Source organism: Lonchura striata, chromosome 5 (genome assembly GCF_046129695.1).
Source record: "Lonchura striata isolate bLonStr1 chromosome 5, bLonStr1.mat, whole genome shotgun sequence".
Classification (NCBI taxonomy): Eukaryota; Metazoa; Chordata; class Aves; order Passeriformes; family Estrildidae; genus Lonchura; species Lonchura striata.
Window position 1 is genome coordinate 1649341 of NC_134607.1, and position 5981 is coordinate 1655321.

The 5981-nt window shown below is 34.5% G+C and overlaps 1 long non-coding RNA gene across 1 annotated transcript; it reads left to right on the top strand.

The window, feature by feature from the left end:
* On the top strand, positions 1-5418 carry LOC144246298 (uncharacterized). Its single transcript, XR_013339968.1, has 3 exons — positions 1-313; positions 435-526; positions 4459-5418. It is a non-coding gene; the product is annotated as an uncharacterized LOC144246298 (long non-coding RNA).
* Positions 5419-5981: the final 563 nt, after the last annotated feature.

The window sequence follows — 5981 nt, forward strand, 5'->3', positions numbered from 1 at the left end:
ACCTCCCCGTGCCCGCACAGTGTCCGTTCTGTCCCCACGGTGCCCTGGGGACACCAGGGGGTCCCTTTGCCTTTCTCCTGCCCCTTTCCAGCCCGAGGCTCCTCTGCCCGTGTCCCACACAGCACAGGGGCACCAAAGGGGAAAGGCTCCAGGAAACATTTCTGCAATTCCTCAGCAATTATTTAATTATTTATTTAATTATTTAATTATCTAATCACATTCTTCTCCTCTTCCCCGGGGAGAAGAACATGAACTCACAGCCACCGAGGCCTGACGGGTTCCTGCAGCGAGAGCTCAGTGCGTGTCTGCAGAGGTGAGTGCAGCACCTGAAAGGAAAAAACACAGGGGAAAATGGGATTTATTTTGCTTCAAAGTTATTTCAAGTTCTGAAAGCCCAACCAACTTTTGCTCTTGCGTTTGGTCGGGTGGAACAGGAGCAGTGGGCAGAGGTGGTGCCATTGATGCGGATGTGCCCGATGCTTTCTGGGGCAGAAAAAGGAGATTAAGCTCACCTTACATCAAGCAGGTATTTAAAAAGATTTATAGCTCTTCAAACATAGCACCCTTTAATTACCATAATGTTTCTTCCATGATTTTAACTAATTCTCAGTGTATTTTATAAAACTTAAAATAACACCTCCTCCCCATAAAACAGACTCATCAAGCATTAGACAAAAAGTCCTTGTGCCAGTCTCAGGCTTCCACATCTAACAGGAGACCCTCCCCATAAACACTTACTACTAATATACTAATTATATCATATAAATATATTAATTTTTATAATAAACAGTATTTATTAAATATAATATTTACAACCAACTTTCATATACTTTATTATCTCTTTATAGAATGATCTAAAAACCACAAAAAATTTCTAATTCCTACTTTTTTATTCTCTACTTATACAGCTCTTAAAACAAGTTAACTCTCTAACTAATCTCTACACTAACTCTATAATTTAACCTAATGTTATCTCATAGTTGTAAATATTTTTCAAGACTAAAAAAATATATTTCATTAATAACCTCCTCCAAACTGTTAATCTGATCACTTTCCTCAGTTATTATTACAAAATCACTTCAATGTAAAACTCAACCACAACATTAATTTATTTTTCTAAGTTTCACACTAAGTAATCACTCTCTCATACATTTCCTCCACCTTCACACTCTCAATATCCAAATCCAAACTCACAATCCTGTCCATAACCACTTTCCAATCTTTAAAAAAAAGTTTACTATATTCAAATCTATTCTAAAAACACTTCTAAAAATTCCAATTATTAAATAATGTAATTAATCTTTAATCCTAACATTTTTACTCTTAACTATTATTTTTAAAAACATTATATAAAAATATATTAAGTAACATTCACCAATTAAAATTTAAACTATAACCTAATCCTAACTCTACCTAAATAAAATAATTAACAAGAAACCCAAATATTTTCTACGTCAAAAATAAAATTCAAATAATTTTAACTTAACAATTTAAGTTTATCAATATAACAAATAAACTTATTGTTAAAATAAACTTAAAAAATCATTATCCACACATAATTATTTAACTTACTACTAATTTAACGTTTATCAACTGTTAAAAACTCTAAAATAATGTACAATTTTTTAATTCTTACTAATGACATTATTTCACCTATGTTACTAATTATAGATATTATCTAAGTAATTCCTAATTATTATCAATTTCTTCTTTTCTACATACATTATTTTATTCTTATATTTCTTCATGCTTATAACTGAAAAATTATAACAACTTATACCATTATCTTGCAAGTCTCTATACAATTTTATAAAACAAAACTTAACAATACTTATTTCTCATATCAAAACATAAAGTTTACTTGTATCTCAACAAGTACAAAAACCCAAGTAAATTTCAATAAGGAACGTAAAACCAGATCACACAAAAAACACACTCACCACTCCACAAATAAAACACCAATGTAAACACACAGATAAATTACACTATGTAAAGACAAATGTAGATTATGCAAGAATTTCAACTTACACCTGATGTCTTGTACTACACCCACCAAAATATATAAACTTTAGGTTTCTTTATAAATATAAAAATATTAAAAAACTCTTATTTAATAACTTTCAAAGTATAAAATTCTATCAAATATTATACTTCTACTCTATTTACTTTATTTACTTTTAATTATATCACTTTACCAATTAACCAACCTTAAACAAACATTTAAGTAACTTTAACCAAAGTTTCAAGTTTAAATACTTTGTATTTATCTAGCACTACTCAAAAAAATCCATTCTTTACTTACTTACTTAATATACCAATAAAAAACATTACAAATAATCCATATAATTAAAAACCCCTTACATTATTAACTCTTAATATAAAAGTAGTTACCAATTTAAAACTAAAAACTCATTTATCCAAGGCAGGAGATGGGCATGCAAGGCAGTGAAGTGCCAGGGAGTGGTAAGAGGCCAAGGCAAGCCTAGGGTTGGCTTTGTCAGGAAAGCCAAGGGAATAAAAGCTGACAGGGAAAACACCAGAAAATTGTGAGAAAGGAAGAAAAGGGGTGTTTCTCTGGGAAGGTGACACGGCTGACAGGCAGGCTGAGGTGCCTTCCATCAACACCTGCAGCACGGGCAAGAAACAGGAGGAGCTGGAAGCCGCTGTGCTGCACGAAAGTTACGGCCTTTTGCATCTCTGGAATGTGGTGGGATGAATCCCATGGCTGGAGTGTCACTACTGAGAGCTCCAGCCTGGTCAGAAGATACAGGGGAGGAAGGGGAGATGGAGGGATTGCCCTCTGCACCAAGAAGTGGATTCCACGTGAGGAGCTGTGCTTGAAGAACAGCCACGAGCAAGTCCAAAGCCTGTAGGCAAGAATCTGTGACCAAGGCAGCCAAGGAGCCCTGGGGATAGTATCTACTCCAGGCTGCCTGATGAAGGGGATCCTGCTGGCAAAGGCTTCTTTCTAAAGCTACAGGAAGCATTGTGCTCGTTGGCTTTCGTCCTGCTGGAGGGCTTCAACCACTGCGCAGTGCAGATCCTTTCTTGACAGGTGACTGAAACAGTTCCAGTGACCTTCTCAGTTAAGGTCTGGCACATGCAAAGAAATGCTGCTTTTGGCATCACTAGAAAGTAAGGCCAGCTGTAGATATGACAAAACCACAAGTCTCTTGCCCACTGAAAATTTTGAAAGCAAGCTGACTGTCTTCAGCAAGATTTAGGATCAAATGCAAAGAGCCACATATCTCTTACCTGATTAATTTCATAGCCACGATTTCATGTCTTTTGACTCTTCACATGGATAGTCTTAAGCCGTACTTGTCATCATTTGGTCAGCTCATGAGGTTTTTTAGTTTTAAAAAAGGCAGAGAAGCTGCAACTATCTATCTTTGAGTAGAGGAGCACATACAAAATGTCAGGGTGAAAGATTACTCATACCAGTGTGAAAAACGCTAATCACTTGGTTTTTAAAATTTTAAAAGTTTAATAATAATAAAATTGTTATAAAAATAATAATATCATTAGAGTACTAAAATTTAGAGTTAGGACAAATACAAGACAATAAAAAAAGTAAAGAATTACAGATGTCCGGATGTTCTCGGACATCAAGTTACGAAAAGCATGACTTGTGAATAAAGGAATCACTCTTAAACTAATATACTTGTTGCATATTTATATATCCTTTATGGTTATGAATGCATTCTATTTTAAACAAGAAACTCTGTCTGTTGTATGTTAATTGTTTCCTTTAATCCCCTGGCATCTTCGAGTCTGAGTAAGGCCTGAAGAAATTAACTTTCTCTGATAAAAGCCATAAATTCCTCTCCTTTGGAAGATTTAGGTGTTCTTTGAAGTAAGTATCTCACTCCTAAAAAAAAATTCCCCACATACATAGTCTCTATTTTAACATTAGATTAGAACCTAAAACTGTATTTAACACACTACTTAAGTGAATTAACACAGCATAACTTTCTAACATTACACATAAAATATCCATTATAGCCTTTGCGAAAAGCCAATCATAAAATATGTATTTTTCACACCAGCAAGGACAAGGAGGTATTGAAGGAGACTGTTGAAGGAGAGGTAAAGTCTTAAATGCTAAAACTGAAGACAGAGCATCACTAAGTCAAATACAAGATTTGTCCATTTGCTTTTAAACTGATACAAAGCAAGACAAAGTAAATTATTATAACTACTTCAAATCTAGTTGAAAATGTGCTGAGGTGTGCATTAAGACCAAGGTGGAAGTTTACAAGTTACAAATGCTTAAGACACTTCTTGCTAGGGATAGATAGCATTGCATCAGGCAGTTTACTATTCCAACCATTCCTGAAAGATTTGCAACTCAAAAAGATATGGCATATGAATTCTTAAATTAGACCAATAATGACATGCACCCAAAAAAGAAAAACATTCTCTCTTCTCCCTTTCTTTTCTGCTTTCTTGTCATAGAGTGTGACTAAGGAGAAACTGAAAGAATCCATGAGTGACAGAGCTGATTCCAATCAATCCTCCCCGATGGAGTGATCAAAGGCCAACTGTAGTGGACCAAACAGGGCTTTCCCCTTGGAAGTGTATTCCATCCCGTCGAGATCAGCACAAACACAAGGGATGAAACTGGCTTCCCACAGCTGCCATCCAAGCTATGAAACTGTAACTCAGTACCACCTGCACATTTTTTTGCTTGAATCCTTAAAGTAATGATTCTCTCCATCTCCATCCCTTAAAATCCAATTCTGTCAGCTTTTCAGTGTTCAAAAAAGAACTAGTTAAGATAGCACTGAGGAAAGAAAGAACAAAATAAACATATTTTATTGTGTAAGTAAGTAGATTTGAGATGGAATTACTAAAAGGTAAATATACATGGACCCCCCCCCCACAGTTCTCTTTTTACAGTTGCACTTAAGGATTGTACTTCAAATATGGTTACACAGATATCTTCCCCCCTCCACATTGACTGCCTCTTAATATTAGAACTAATCTGCCACAAAATTACATGAAATAAAACAGCGAGAAATATACTTGAGAATGACTGTTGTTTACAAAACAGGTAATTTATAGTATACAATTACTGATAAAGTAGAACAAGAGTTCAAAAACTGGACTGCATTACAAAGCACTTCTTCAAACATCAAATTTGGATTATTGCTGTATGGTACTAACTGGTCTCTTATAGACTAATTTACAGACATTCATAAAATAGTGAAAAATGCGTGCTTTAGAAACCTGGGACATTTCATGCCTTTGTGCTAGCAGAACATGGAAATGGAAGTGATTGGCATTTTTCAATGTAGGTTAGTAGCATTTAGAGTTTTTATTCTGGTGTACTAACTGATTATTTGTATTTTTTCTCTTTTTTTTCAGGTGATTTTTCATCTTCAGGTTTAGTCCATGGAGGGCTGTGAAACTTCTGTAAAGCTAAAAACATGGTGTATAGAATACATATTTACATAAACAGAAATAAAAAAGTCTGTTAAAATTCCATGGCAATGGAATTGTCCCTAGAAAAGGGTCCTGATCTCTAAAAAAGCATAATTAACAACCTTCACAGTGCAAAACCATACAAGTCTGATGCTACATTCAGCTTCATATCACTGCATATTTTATATATATATATACATATATATATATACATACAACCACATATGTATTTAATATTTAATTATTTTGGAAAACTCTCCTTACTCCTGCTTCCAGGGCTATACACATCACACTGTCAAATTAAGTAATTTGACTACTAATTCATTTGACTACCAGCTTTCCAAATATTTCATAGTTTGCAAATTGTTACCAGCCAGAAAACATTTTGAACAGATCAATTGCAATCAGATGCAGTCAAAGTCTGAATTAAGTAGTCTTCTCTTTTGAGACAGAACTTGGTGAAGAATGTGTAAGTATCCTTTAAGTAACTGAATCTCATGAGACCTTTTAGTAAAACCCCAAAAATCACTCTGGAAGAGAATACCTGAAAGCTT